The following is a 15,816-nucleotide window of genomic DNA, read 5'->3' as shown; positions in this document are numbered from 1 at the left end:
ACTTATTCTCAAAGTATCTCTTCTTAAAAATACTCACTAATTAACTTTACAGTGGATGAACCTGGCAGTCACCACCTTAACTAAGTGACTAAAGTTAGCTTTTTTATTTTAACCAGGAATGGGAAAACCCACATCATATCTCTTCCAAAATGATGCACTAAGAAGAACGCAGCATCACTTCTGTGACATTCCTGCCAGAAATGTGTGACCTGAACCTATTGACAAGGAAACATTAGAAAAATCCCAAACAATGGGATGGTCTCCCAAGTAACAGGCCCATGCTTAAAAATCATGATGGTCATAAAAGACCTGGAAAACTGTGGAACTGCTACAGGTTGAAAGAGGCTAAAAAGACAAGACAACTAAATGTAATGTGTGACCTTCGATTGGTTCCTGCACCTATAAAGAGCATGGCTGGCACAGGCAGGATCTGTGAGTGGGATCTGTGGAAGTATGTGTGTGGCGGGAGTGTGATAGCCAATGCTAATTTCCTGATCAGTGAGGTGTACTGTGGCTTTTTTTTTTTTTTTTTTTTTTTTTTTTGAGATAGAATCTCACCTGTCACCCAGGCTGGAGTGCAGTGGTGCCATCTCGGCTCACCGCAAGCTCCACCTCCTGGGTTCACGCCATTCTCCTGACTCAGCCTCCCAAGTAGCTGGGACTACAGGTGCCCACCACCACGCCCGGCTAATTTTTTTTTTTTTTTTTTTGTATTTTTAGTAGAGATGGGGTTTCACCGTGTTAGCCAGGATGGTCTCGATCTCCTGACCTCATGATCTGCCCACCTCGGCCTCCCAAAGTGCTAGGATTACAAGCGTGAGCCACCGTGCCAAGCCTGTACCATGGCTTTGTAGGGTAATGTCTTTGTTTTTAGGAATCACAAACTAAAGTACTTAGGGACAATGGGGTATTGTTGTGTATTTAGTCGCAAATGAACTGGAAAAAAAAGAAAATGTGTGAGTGTGTGTGTTTACATATATTTATATACAGAAAGAGAGAAGACACAGAGGATAGTAAGGCAAAAGTGGCAGTGTGTTTTGGGGAAAAAAGGTGAAAAGCATACAGGTCACCTCAATAGAAGAGAAAACTCTTGGAAGGAAGTTGAATCTAATCAACTGATCTGTTGACAAATTGCTGACTTGTATTTGGCAAATTGACCTTCAGCCAAGTCATGTGGCTGTGTAGAGAAAGAACCTGATACAGAAAGCTGGATACCCACGTCGCCCCACAAAGGGTGTGAGGTAAATGCGTGTGTTTTCTTCATGCCAGGCTTGGTCTGCACAGGGTGTCCCCTCAATGCCTCTCATCAGAGCCCGGTTAGAGCCAATGCTCCCCTTCTATAACAAGCTTTTAGTAATGCCCCTCTCCTATCCTCATATGAAAGTCACAGATAATATATCCTAGCCATATAATTTTTTAAATACAAATATAATGTCCTAACTATAAGTTAAAGGAGAGATGAAAGGAAATAATTTATAATATTAAAAAAATCTCAATATGTAAATGAGAATGATTACACTAGCAAACAATAAAATCATCAGATGTTTATACCTGTATTTGGAAGAATCACCATGAATGAGGCATCTAAAACTGCAAGCTGACTCAAGTGTCTTATATTTATGATTCAATTATCACGAGAACTGTTTCCATCAGAAAGCTGATTTTTCAAAATGGTGAACAACACTTGGTAAAGTTCTGGGCAAAACATAGTACAAGTTTACCTCATTTAACAACATAATTGCATTCTTAGGCAAAAGAAGCATCAAAAATGTGCAAAAATGAACATCAATATAATGCCCTAAATATAATATCATGGAGAAATACACAGAAAAGAATAAAATAACACACTTTTCAATCTGTAAATGGTCAAGAGGATGACTAACCTAGAAGACACAATGAAGTGGCCAGATGCTCTGTGTGTCTTTACACAGACTCACTAGGAATGAGATAGCTATAAACGCATAATGTTACGGGTATATTGTAGGACAGCTCCGATACCAGGTGAGGCATTGCCATTGGTGATCATGATTTTCCATGATCAGAAAGATGAACACAATTCTTGGTCAATTCCTGAACATAATGAAACACAATCTTCTCTCAATTTACACAGTAGTTACTTCCTCTGGGAAAGTCAGTGCAAACTGCAATTGCACACAAAACGCTTTGTGCTACATGCAGAACAGTTAGAAGCTAGGCTCTGCCAGTCAAAAGATTTTTCAACTACATCAATGTCCATTGAAACATTTGAGATTCCTGTAGGATTAGAGACAATTCTCCAGGCACAGGACCCATCCCTATCCCTCCTCCCCATATCATTGTGTCAACCAAAGGCCTCTCTCACACATTTCCAAATTCCCCTACAGATGGAACTTCTCCAGGCATCAAGTGGACTCTGCAATCAACCAGTTGGGTGGGGAACAGAATAATGTATATGGCTGATGAACAGCATTCTATCCCTGTCCCAGCAGACATCAATCCTAAAGAAAGTTGAGCATTTCAGCTCAGAGCACTTGCTTTAAGCCCTTCTACAATGATGTACCCACCACAGGCTACTGATACATCTCTATAAATGAATGAGCAGGTCGCTTTTTTGATTTGCTGTAACAAACAAAACTGATGTTTTCTGGAAAGAGGTCAGAAAGTTCAAGAAATGGGAAGTATAAACAAGAAAGAAAACATGCCCTCAGATGCGCAGTTAGAAATGGTCAGGCATCACAGCTGGGGAACTGAGCCAGTTTCAAAGGCCTCCTTGCTGTAGCTGCTGTGGTCATTTCTCTGCTGTTTGGCAACTCCAACTTTCTCAGGTCTGATGGTCAGTGACAGTTCTGCTGGCTTGCTGGACAGGCAGTCCCCAAATCTCTCTGGTTCAGCTTCCTCCTCAAGTGTGGTCATGAATAACTTAAAAACCTTACAAGATTATCCTCAAAACAGGAGGGCAGGGGGAGGAATCTTTCAAGAACCTGCCCTGACTTGGTGGGATAGGCATCACTGAGCACCACGAGGGGCCATTGAGGATCAAGACCTTGGAGTGACAGAGTCCCCACAAGTAGAATCACAGATTTTTCCATCTCTGTCTGTTCAAATTGATGTAAAATTCTGAGTGCTTACTGACATGTTATAGATGTTCAAACATTCATACCTATAATTGTTATTATTTCTATTACTTTCTGTCCACGGAATAATGAGAAAATCAACAGCCTCTCAACTATTTCCTGGGCCTCCAAAATCAGTATTTATAAGATGAACTTGGGTCTGTGAATCTGTGAAGGTTACTTTCACCTGATAAACATTTTACCGTCAATCTTTCTGTGTCTTTTACTGAATTTTTTTAAATGCAACAAATCCACAATAATCTCAGCAATTAAGTGCACCAAATAGAAGTAATTTCCCAAATATAGAGCCAAACAGATGATATGCATGAATAGAAGATCACAAACTGGATACCCTCAAGGGACCCATTTCCCAGTGGGAGAGGGAGAGACTCTCCTCTTTCTTTTCCAGAAAACTTGGATTCATCAAAAACACAGCCCAAGAAACTGGCCTCTTCCTTCCTATTTTCCCAGTTGGCTTCTATGCTCTGGGAGAGCCTAAAGACCAGTTGGTAAGGCCACTGAGCAAAGTCTCTTTTCCCTGATGCCCAAGTCTAGCTTAACCTCAGCTTTGGTTCAGGCCAGACCTCTGCCCTTCATACCAGAAGAAATGTTTCTATGAATCAATAATTCTTCTAAATCTCAGTTGGCTAAGTGAGTCCCTCTTTCTTCGTGTCTCCCTGCCTATTAGTATCACTGCTAGGAACAATTTTGGATGGAGTTAAGGCCTTTTCCAGATTCCTCAAAGGGCTGGATCACATAGCATTGGGTAAATGAATCTATTGTTTATATTTCAAAAAGGAATGTTTATTTGCAGCAAATGCATCTTTTTCTGGGCCAGAGCCCCAGAAACTGTAGAATACATTCAAAAGACATTCAGTAAAGATATGCCTGAGTCTTACAACACTGATGCAAAACAGATGGACCCCTGTTCTCTCCATTCCTGGATCCTGGTATTCAACATAAACATGAATATTCCTTTTCTTTCTCTGTGCTGATTTCTGCTCACAGCTAGACTAGTTAGGCTCAGCCTGAGAATGAATATAGGGCTGAAGACTCAGTTATGGCAAGATCCAGGAGGAGGTCACCTCTCCAGACTGACAGCCCCTCTCACCCAGCCTCACGTGCATCGAACAATTGGTGCTGCTTTCTTCTCACTCATGTCGTGTGTGTGGAGTCTGTGTTTTGGGGCGGGGGGCTGTGAGGTGTGTGTTGTCTCCTCAGTTTTGATGGAAGAGATGTTTTATAAAACTGTCTTTCCTACCCCCCATAGCTCTCAAAACAAGTAAAGACAGACATTAGCAACCTAAATCATGTTGAACAAAGAAATGAATGAAATAAAGTACTTCTGGCTCTGTTCCCAACTATGGAAAAATAATTCCAAGCATATGTCTTCCCAGCAGACTTGCTGAAACCTCTCCATGAGATTCTGATGCTCGCTGCTGAGCCCACAGACCCTCATGCCTCTCTCTCTGTGCTGAACAGGAAGAAATCAGGTATCCTTGACAATCTCCAGTTCCAGGAAACAAGGGGTGCAGTCTCCACAGATGTGCTAACTGACCCTCAGAGAAGGAGGAGAAATTATTGAAATAAATGTTAATTTTCAAAAGCATCCCATACATGCAAAAATGTTCTCATGCTACCCAGCATGCTTCTGGGATGCAGCAGGTGGCATATGCTATAATTACTGCAGACCATACATGTACACAAACGTGCATAATACCAGGGCAAATGAAGAGTGTTGACCCAAGTGCCACACCAGCCTAAAATCTTGGAGTCACAAAAAGACTGGGAGAGGATATGCTCACTCAACCAAGAAGTATATTTGTGTGGCTGCCCCACCAGTCTACCAACCACACATGATACATGTGAATTTCATTGGTGAACACAGATTAGACTCAACTGTGACCATACTCCATAACACAGTGCCAGATTCACTGTTGGACAATGATCTCTAGTCCTCAAAAATCAAGCATTCCATTGACATAGAGTAGTCCAGGTGTGAGGCAAAGCAAGACATTTGCAATAGGCCCTACTGACATTATAAGCTGCCTTAGTCAGATAACAATGAGCTTGTCAAGCCAAGTCTACTATTGAGTTTATGCCACTGACTGATTAGAAGTGAGATTTAGAGAGTGATAGTTAAGGGTGGATATGAAGTACAATGGACAGTCTGAGACTTTTGCATCTGTGAGATACAAAACTAAATGTTCAGCAGTTGAGTTAGTGTTTTTCCATAAACCAGAGTAAGTCTTCTCAGGAAACAGGCACCAAGGAGTAAATGTGTCCTGAAGCAAAATTGCAAAATCTCTAAGTATAGCCTGGGGAGAAACTAAGTGCAACAGAGAGAAACTAAGTGCAACAGATATGCAAGAAGACACCGGGAGAGCAGAAAACCTGGAACATAGTGCCTGGAATGATGTGCAAAAAAGAACAAAAGAAATGAAATGGGAGCATTCTATTAATCCAAAACTGCAACCAACATGAAACTGTCCAGAGTTGGTCAGGCTGGAAGAATTATCATAGCTAGAACAACCTCCATGTAGAAAGGCATGCTGAGTGGGTATATAATCACTTAACATGCACGGTGTCTCTCTATTTGCACATGTGAATGGTGTTAGAAATAAACGTAATCGTGAATGTGTCTGTTGAAAATAGAAACTTCATTCTTGAGCTCTAAGAATTCTTGAGCCCTTCCACAATTAGAACCATCAAATTCCCAGAAAGACTTGAGAAACCCCCACATGGCTTCCTGTTGGCAAAGAGAGGAGCAGTGGGCTGGAGCATGAGGGAAGGTCAGTGACCAGCGTTTAATAAAGTGTGAGCTGCAGTGACATTGTTAAAAGACACTTGTCTCAGCCTTCCAGCTCCTGAATGTATGTAATCATCAGAGAATTTTTCTGCATGGAAATGTTTCTTCATTGCCTCCTAATGTTGGTTCTGGATGTTTGATTCTAAATATTTGCTTCTGTTGTTTCCTGACTCCCACCACTGAAAAAAAAAAAAAAATGAATTCTCTTCCAAGAAAGAAACTGATGGGTCCCTCAAACAAAGAGATTCCTTGTTGATGCCACTTACGAGTCCACCAAACACACATGAATATATTTGAATTCCACATAGCAGCACAGGAGGGACTCACGCTATGACCCACCACACAGTTTTGAGTAATGCTCGCTGAGTTCAGACTTGGGGGCAGGAGAAAGGGCAGATGAATGTGTTCTGAAGCAAATTCACTAACTACAACCCATAGAAACCAGATGTGTTCTGGAGGGACAAAAAGCACAAGGGAAAGAAGGAGGAAGAGCTGAGGCAGGGCTTCTGTCCTAGGGAAAATTCAGAGTAATTAGGGAGAAAAGATGGACTCACGCAACAAAACAATGCAGTGCTAAGTGTCAGGTATCGACCAGGGACTTTCTACCCTGGCTGTCCATTAGAGTCATTGGAGAGCTTTGAGAAAACACAGCCACCCTGGCCCCACACCAAGATATTTTAATGTAATTGAAATTAGATGCGGTGCAGGCAACACTATTATTTCAAAGCTCTCTGGATATTTCTAATGTGCAGCCATGCTTGAGAACAATTTATTCCAACTACAGTGCCTTTAAGAGCTCAGATGAGAGGGAGATTCCTGAGGGTAGGAGCAGTCAGGCAAGACTTCCCAGAGGGACAGGTAGGGAAGAAAAAGAGAACCACGATTGTAAGGAAACAGGGAAAGAGGAGGTCCAGCGTGTGCCTGCTTGCAGTGGCTCTGGACACAAGCCCAACAGTGCATCCTTGATCTGATAGACCATAGGAAGTAAGAGGGCCCCCAAGATTGGTGCACTCCCATACACACAACATGTTTCAGTCATCAGGATGCTTTTCCATCCATGGTCTTTGATGTGAGGTAGGCAAGCAGGGAAAACATAAACATACCCACTGCGCAATGAGAAAATGGAGACTCAGAGAGTTGGAGTGACTCAGTAAGAGTGGTGTTTTCAGAAAATTAGTCCAGTGATGGCATGCAGTGTGAATTACAGTGTGGGAGAGAGAATTCCAGGAGGGCCCTTAGAAGACTGATACCTTCCTATAAATGGGAGGTAATATCAGGCCAAGGTATGGCAGAAGCCTTGGGAAACTCAGCAGAGTAAGAGCCACCTTTCTGCCATGTATCCCTCTATTTATGTTTGGTGCATGGGCACCAATGTTTAACACAGTAGGTTAAAGTTGGAGCAGCTCTGTCTGCATTAAGAATTGGGGAAGCTGAAGAACAGAGAGGATGGAGTTCACAGAGTGGAGTGGGGATAGCTGAGAACTTGATCGTCCTGCAAGGAGTGGCTTCCTACGCATGGTAATTTTAGGGATGGAGGAAGCTTTTTGTCCATTCCTGATGTTTCTGTCCAAGTAGAGGGAACTCCCTTGTTGAAAAGCTTTGGTTTCTGCCCATCTCCCACCACTCGTTTCATTAGGAAATTTGAGAACAATAACTCAGGATGCTCAGCTGAACTCAGATTTCATTAATTGTGGGAACTAGCTAGTCCATGGAAAGCAGGATTTCTCCCAAAACTCTGATCTGGATAGCCCTTTCCCTGTACCAGGCCTTGCCCATTCAGTGCTACCAGGCCTAGGGAGATGGGACTGCCTCATTCTGAGCTTCAAATAACAAGCCTACTTGGTTAACAGAATGGGACTCATGGCCTCCAACTTACTTGTTATCGGTGGTATATTTGAAACCCATTCTTGCTCTTCAGTTCATAACTTATTCAGAGCCCAGCAGAAAAGAGGAGTTCTATTCATAGGGGACTTCCTCAGAAATCCCAATAATTGACAACATTATTCTAGCAGGAAAACAAAGAGATTCTTGGCATGAATCCCATGACACTGGCTGTCTCAGGTGGGTTTTCGCCATTCTATAGCTCTGCAAGGGAAAAGACTGGTGACCATCTCCACGGACAATGTCCAATGCCAGGAAACAAGGGTGGTCCACCCACGTGCCTAGTGGAACAAGCTGCCTCTGATTCAGCTCTTGGATCCACTCTGAGAAATACTATCAGGCCATGCTATGGTTGAGTATTTGTCCCATCTAAAACTCATGTTAAAATTTAATCCTCAGTATGGCAGTATTGACAGATGAGACCTTTAAGAGGTGATTGGGGCCAGGCTTGGTGGCTCATGCCTGTAATTCCAGCACTTTGGGAGGCTGAGGTGGGTGGATCACCTGAAGTCAGGAGTTTGAGACCAGCCTGGCCAACATAGTGAAACCCCATCTCTACTAAAAATACAAAAACTAGCCGGACATGGTGGCACGCACCTGTAGTTCCAGCTACTCAGGAGGCTGAGGCAGAAGAATCACTTGAACCTAGGAGGCAGAGGTTGCAATGAGCCAAGATGACACCACTGCACTCCAGCCTAGTGAAAGAGTAAGACTCCATCCCCCCGCCCAAAAAAAAGAGGTGATTGGGTCATGGGGACTTTGCCCTCATGAATTAATGAATTAATGGGTTAATGGATTAATGGAATATCATGGGAGTGGGATCAGAGGCTTTATGAGAAAAGGAAGTGGGACCTGAGCTGACACGTTAGCACGCTCACCCCCCCTTACCATGTGACATCCTGTGCTGCCTCTAGACTCTGCCGCATCCCCACCAGCAAGAAGGCCCTCACCAATGGCCCCTCGACCTTGGACTTCTCAGCCTCCAGAACTTAAGAAATAAATTCCTTTTGTTTATACATTACCAAGTTTCAGGTATTCTCTTATAAGCAACAGAAAACTAAGTCGGGCCACAACAGAGTCAAAATTTTGCAGGCATCTTGTTTGGTTACAGACTGTTGCCTCCATCAAACGCTTTCATCCACGCAGCCAGTAAATGATTGGCAGGCTCTGTTCTGTGATGTTTACAGCACTGAGAAAGTGCAGAAACCAAGGCAAATATTTTAATATTCTTTACCTGTTAAACAGCCTAACAAGCCAACTGATTACACAGTGTATCTTTAAAAGGCAAAGACAGTGTAAAAGATCATTTTTTTTCTTTAGACGAGATGATTTTGCAATTCAAGTTCCTTCAATAAAGCTAAAGTCTATGCCTTTTATAGAGCAAGGGCCAATATTTGTTCTCTATTTTTCACAGGTCTTGAGATTAAATGAGTAAATATATACATTCATATATATTTAATATATATTAAATGAGTAAATATATTCATATATATTTGATGTATTTGAATATCTATGCACTATATATATGAATATATATACACTATATATTCATATATATAGTGTATTTATGAGTAATATATATTTTTTATATTTTTATATATATTTTATATATTATATATATGTTTTTATATATTTTATATTATATATTTTATATATCTTATGTATGTATATATTATACATATCTCATATATATAAGATATATTATATATCTTATATATAATATATGTATTATACATCTTATATTATATATCTTATATATATAATACATATATTATATATAATAGATATATAATACATATATTATATATATAATAGATATATAATAGATATAATAGATATATAATACATATATTATATATAATAGATATAATAGATATATAATACATATATTATATATATAATAGAGATATAATACATATATTATATATATAATAGATATATAATACATATATTATATATAATAGATATATAATATATATATATATATTCTTTGAGGGCTAAGCTTTTCACAAGGTCTTGGACTAAGCGACCTGGTCATCCAGAGGCTGCAGCTACTTGCTGATGCCAGAACATATGTCCCCTTGACATTTGGTCATAAGCTCATTTGTCAATATAACTTCCTTGTACCTGAGACTCCTAGGTCACTTTCTGCCCTAAGAGGATGTGGAATAAGTGCACATATTCAGCCCAAAATACAGTTAAGTCATGTGATGTGTAGAGAAAACAGAAATTCAATATTTTTTTTTTTTTTGCTATTGGGACTTGTTTTTTAACAATGTCTACTTTTAACATTTGTTTCAGTTATTTGCTCCCAATTTACACCAGTTACATTGCCGAGTCCCATCCCCCCTTTCTTAGCCCACTTCTGTTGCATATCTAAATAAACTTGGCTGTGGCTGAAACTTATACCAATTTGCCAATTTTGTGCCCCCCTCTTCCTACTCCTCAGGGCATGGGGGAAGCCAGGTGTGCTAGGTGGAGGCGGGGCTTTGGCAACTCAGGAGATGTGAATTTTGGCAGGCGTTATTTCTCATTGGAAATGTGTCCCCAAAAGTGTGGCACAAGAACCTAAGTGACTACACCTGCAAAGACAGCAATTCCTCGAGAAGCTCAGTGCTAAGGAATGGGGAGATGGCTGCGTCCTATTTCCCACTCCCCTCCACATGAGGCCCTAGAGAAAAAATTTTCTGCCCTAGCCAGAGAGGTAGGAGAGAGCTGTTGCCACTTCTGGGGTTCTGAGCCTTTTGCTGGCAATGTTGTACTTAACTTTCCTCCCTTCTCCTATTTCTTTCTGGTTTACCTATCTCTCAATGTCCAGTTCAAGTTTTGCCTCCTCCAGGAAGTCTTCCCTGACTGCTCCTGCCAGAAGCAATTGCCTCTTCAAAGATAAGAAGAATCTACCGCCTGTCCAGCCCTGTAGATGCTACCAACATCTGATTTTACTGTTTGAAGAACTTTTTCCAGACACAAATAATACAAGAGAGAACAAAAAAAAATACAATTTTTAAAAAAGTATCCAGGAGCAACATAAAGTTCAAACTATGATGCTTTCAGGTGAAAACAAGGGACCAGAAAGGGCTGAGAGTCATGGAGGGACATCAGGGTTCATCTAGTTCTGACTCTATTTGAAGTCTTCTTTTAAAAAATCATCTCTAACAAGCTCTGCATACAGATCCTACTCAAAACCTTGTAGAGGCAGGGAATGTAGTTTTTCTCCCTCACTCACTTTTGGAGCATCTCTGAAAGTCAAAAATAGTTCCTTAGATTGGCTCATAATGTATTTCCTTGTGTGATAATTGGAAAAATATTACAGCATTAAGATGAACTCTTCCATTCATTCTTTCATACCATCTATTTCTGTATAATATCACTGAGTATCAGATTCCATCTATCTGTCTATCTCTCTATCTAGTGCAAGTGCTCAACCAGCCCAATGAAACATCAACAACCAAGTCCTCCCAAGCACAGGTAGCCTGCAGCCTTACCAGACACTAGAGCTATTTGTTCATTCATTCATTCAATCCTCTATTTAGAGAATAAACCAGATACCAGACATTGTTCTTGAGACTGGCTGTGCAGCAGAGAGCAAAATAAGCAAAGAACCTACCTTCAGGGAGCCTGTGCTCTAATAAGGGAGACAGGTTAACAAGAAATCATAAGCATATACACAGGATCAGGCAGTGAAATATGCTCTGCAGGAAAATAAAGCCATATTGATGGATAGACAGTGATTGAGAGTCAGAGGAGGTGACATTGGGGTGGCGACCTGAGTGAATTGCAGAAACAAGCCGTGTCACTATCTGAAAGACGAAGCTTCCAGGGGGAAGAAGATCTAGTGTCAAGGCCAAGGCAGGGGTTTTCTTGGTGTATTAAATGAGAAAAACCAAGGCCTGTGCAGTTGGAAAACAGTGATCCAGGAAGGATGCAGGGGAGAAATGAGTTCGGGGGCTAGACAGAGCTTGATGGAGGCCTGTGGACCATGGTGAGCGTGGTGGCTTCATTCTTAGTGTGATAAGAAGCTGTTGCAGGGTTTTGAGGAGAGCCATAGCCTGGTGTAAGTTTCACAATGCCACACTGTCTGTTCTGCAGGAAAGAGAACAGATTGCGCAGGGCCCAGAGTGGAGGCTGGGAGCCCAGGCAAGAGTCTCTCTTGCTTATTCCTGCTGCTTCCTGTGTACCATCTTCCCACCTCAGTTGCAATCTGTTCCAGGGCAGACTGTTCTGGTCTGTCTGGAAACCCCGCTGCTTGGCTCCAGGGAACCTTCCAGAGCCCGAAACAGCTCCCTACATTCCACCCACCATGTTCCCCTTTCCTTTGTAACCCAACCTAATATGCCTGCACCACCATTTCCCTGTCTTTGTGCCCTTCCCCAAACACTCAGCCTGCCCACTTTCAGGGTCAAATCCTGTTCAGATAGTGCTAGGGGACTAGCAAACTAATCTCACACAGTGGTTCTCACTAAGGTGTAAATGGCAGGTGTAATGCTATGAAGAAATGTCCAGGAGGCATTTCTTCAGTGCCTATTCCAAAAGAATAGAGCTTTAGCAATATCACTTCAGAACCCATAACAGACTTCACACAAAGTATTGGCAGGATGTTAGGCCCTCCATAAAATTACAAGAAAAAGAAATAAGACCATAGATTTCAACATTGACATTATTGCAAATTAGATCATGAACATAGAATTCATCCAACGCCTGGTATGGCAAGGCTATAAAAAGCTGTCTAATCAAGCCAACCCATTTTAGAGATGAAGGAACTGAGGCTCCCAAATTAGAAGGCTTTGGCAGAGAAATCACGGGATTGGTTTGCTCTAAACTGTGAAAATTGTACAATAGGAATGGCTAGCATGATGCTGACAACTTTTATCATCATTATTATTTTGCTAATTATGCTCCATTTCTCCTTCAATCTCTTCCTCTCTATGGAATCCACCACTTATGACTCAGAACACACTTGGCATCTAGAGTCAGGTCCCCGGGGCATGAGTAGATACAACCCTACTGATCCACATTTTGACTCACCTATCCAATGGACTCAGCCCCAAAAGTAGAGGTGATCTGGCTTGGGAAAGCATCAACAGTATGAGCACTGATCCCTAACACCTGTCATTGTGCAGGCCATCCACAGTGTTTTACCTGGGGACATTTAAGAAAGCATACATTTGTTCAAAAACAGTAACTGAAGGAAGGAAAGCTTCTTACTTGCCGTTCACTGGACTCAGGTACCACTTGGGCGCTGGCTTCTCAGAGGACCCTGGCCACCTCCGAGAATGCTGGCCCTCCAGTGCATCCAGACAGAGAAGGAAGGATCCTATGGTCTGCAGCCTCAAGGACGGCTGCACCACTGAAGCGTCAGATTAAATATTTTTGTGATTCCATAAGCAGAAAACAAACTGTTCTCGATGAATGACAGGCACAGCACAGATGCCACCTATTAAATAATTAAAATAAAGTAGAAATTAAAAATAAACAGTGGGAAATGATTTGAAACACACACAACCAAAGGATGCAGAAAAATAACTTGGGAATGAAGAAGTGAGTAAAATTAGATTTGAGTGATTTCTAAATTCAATTGCATCTAGATTAACTGGCTGTCTTTCTCCCAGAGTCAGCACGAAATAAACAATACCTACACTGAGAAATCCTAGAAGCAAGTGCACTGCTAATGCAGCCACGGTGCCAATTCTGATGGTCCCAGCATTTGCCCATGAAGACAAGATGGGAAGGTATAAAGTGAGATACGAAGAAAGGAAAATGAAAATAGAATTTGTAGTGGTCGGCAAATGCTGTGTAATGAACAATCACAGAATCTTAGTAACACACAACAATAAACACTTGTCTCTCTCAAATTTGTGGGTCAGTTATAAATTTGCTGATTTACACTGGGCTTGGCTAAATGCCTCTGCTTCAAGCTGCAGATCAGGTTGTGCTTGACATATCTCAACTGAAGTTTGGGCCCTGGTCAATTTTATGCGTGCTTATTCTAGGACTTAGGCCAAAATGGTAAAAGCAATCCAGAGGCAACTTGCATCCTGGTAAAGACAGAAATTTCAAGGCGGATGGAAACACGCAATTCCTCTGAAGCCTCAACTGGGAACTGGCATACTGCCACTTCTACCTACATTCCACTAGCCAGTATAAGTCCCATAATCAAGCCAATTTTGATGAGATGGGAAAATACACTCCACCTACTCTGATAACTGGTACTGCAAAGCCACATGGGAAAGTGGGTATGTAATTCTAATGTAGAAGATCGTAAAGAACTGCAAACAATGATTCATTCCACTCAGGTTTTATTTCACATGACGCTTTCCAAAGAAAATTGTTTCTGGGGTCCTTCAAGATGATGGTCCAGACCATGGTTCAGCAAACAGTAGCCCACAGACCAAATCCAGCTCGCCACATGTTTTTGTATGTACTGCAAACCAAAATGAGTTTTTATATTTTTAAATCATTGGGAGAAAAAAATCAAAAGAATGTTGGTTGGTAACACATGAAAATTACATGAAGTTCAAAAATCAGTATCTATAAATAAAGTTTCATTGTACCATAGCCATACTCATTTGCTTTTGTATTAACTATGCTTCTTTTATATGACACTGCCAGAGTAGAGTAGTTACAGCAGAGACCATATGGCCTACAAAGTCTGAAATAGCAACTCTGACCCTTCAAAGAAAAAGATTGCTGACTTCTGGTCTAGACCACCATTGTCCAATAGAAAAATAATGTGAGCCACATATGGATTTTAAATAATCTAGTAGGCACATTAAAAAAGTAAAAAGAAATCAGTGACATTAATTGTAATAATATATATATTTAATCAAATATGTCCAAAATAGTACATTTCAAAAAAGTAAAAATGAGATTTTTTTTTTTTTTATACTAAGTCTTTAAAATCTGGCATGTATAAAATACTTTATTCTGTGGTGTATAAAATCTGGGGTGTATAAAATATTATATACTTACAGCACAGATCATTTCAGACTACACACATTTCAAGTGCTCAATAGCCATATATATGTATCTGGTGGGGACCCTGTAGGAAAGTAAAAACGTACACACTTTTTATGCCCTCAGAAGATGCCTAATCCTGGTTTACTAGGGTTTTTTTTTTTTCCAAACCCCCTCTGAAGTCAATTTGTTCCAAATGATCTTTTTGTTTGAATGACCACAGAATGTCTATCTATACTCAACATTATGTTACCTTGTGCCTTGAGAAGAGCCCTACCTGCAGCAGAGGCTCAAAAAGTGTTTGTTGGATAAATAAATGCATGAATGAATCATGCCTTTGTTCATATTACGCTTCTGAAGTCATTCTTTGGCTTCTCCCTATATTTGACTCCTGTCCCTGCAACTAAACTGTTTGCTGCTTAAGTATGACAATCAAGTATCTCTTATTGGACTAATTCTCCTGCAGATAAAACTATAAACCATGGGAAATACTTTTTAAAATAACTACATGAAGGCACCGAAGAACAATCAAAAATAAGAACTTAAGGCCAGACACGGTGGCTCAGGCCTGTAATCCCAGCACTTTGGGAGGCTGAGGTAGGCAGATCCCTTGAGCCCAGGAGCTTCCGACCAGCCTGAGCAACATGGTGAAACTCCATCTCTACAAAAAAATACAAAAAATTAGCCATGTGTGGTGGCCGATGCCTTAGTGCCAGCTACTCAGGAGGCTGAGATGGGAGGATGGCTTGACATGGGGAGGTCAAGGCTGCAGTGAGCCATGATCCATGCCAAAGAACACAAGCCTTGAGGGGAGACTGGACTTATCTTGGAAGAAGGGAATGGCACCTGATTCACCTGATTTATTTCCCATTTTTACATTGTTTTTAACCTGAAGGCAGGCTTCATTCGGCAGCAAGTGGTGCGGCTGAAATTTGAAAGGCATTCCACAGTCCTATGGCTTAAAGAACCAGAGGATACAGTTCAGGGTACCCACAGCAGCTGGATGCAGGGTCGAGAGGGTGGGGTTTGGGGTGGTGGTGAGGGCTAACGCAAATAGAAATGAGCCAAGGATAGGGAGCT

General features: G+C 41.2%; 1 long non-coding RNA gene across 2 annotated transcripts in view; it reads right to left on the bottom strand.

Moving 5' to 3' along the window:
• The window catches only part of LOC104004903 (uncharacterized), a 181,165-nt gene that overhangs the window by 135,823 nt on the left and 29,526 nt on the right, over nt 1-15,816 (bottom strand). For both annotated transcript variants that reach the window (XR_010149609.1, XR_008546192.1), the window contains exon 2: nt 12,988-13,216. This is a non-coding gene — a long non-coding RNA (uncharacterized LOC104004903). The remainder of the gene's footprint in view (nt 1-12,987; nt 13,217-15,816) is intronic.

This window comes from Pan troglodytes, chromosome 12, assembly GCF_028858775.2.
Source record: "Pan troglodytes isolate AG18354 chromosome 12, NHGRI_mPanTro3-v2.0_pri, whole genome shotgun sequence".
NCBI classification, from domain to species: domain Eukaryota; kingdom Metazoa; phylum Chordata; class Mammalia; order Primates; family Hominidae; genus Pan; species Pan troglodytes.
Note: the sequence above shows the minus strand (reverse complement) of the source record. Positions and strands in the feature narration are given on the sequence as shown.